Here is a 298-nt window from a genome sequence, read left to right as displayed (position 1 = left end):
GGTGCGTGCGCGTCTGGCGCGTGACTGAAGTGAACGACGTGTTGAACTGAGTTGCACTCTCTGAGATCGCACGCCCGGTCCTTGTGAATGTATATTTGGATGTGTAATTTAACGCTGATATGCAAATGCAATGGTTGGCATATGATTGTCTGCATATGTATGTCAAAACACCTGTCTACGTAGGCTTGCGTGGCGGTGCTTGCGGTGTGCGTTTTGCTGAATTTTCTACACGGTGATTTTATTTACTTATGTTATTCAGATAGATCCACTAATCCGCGGACAATTGCCAACTGTGGTA

Source organism: Penaeus monodon, chromosome 28 (genome assembly GCF_015228065.2).
Source record: "Penaeus monodon isolate SGIC_2016 chromosome 28, NSTDA_Pmon_1, whole genome shotgun sequence".
NCBI lineage: Eukaryota > Metazoa > Arthropoda > Malacostraca > Decapoda > Penaeidae > Penaeus > Penaeus monodon.
Note: the sequence above shows the minus strand (reverse complement) of the source record.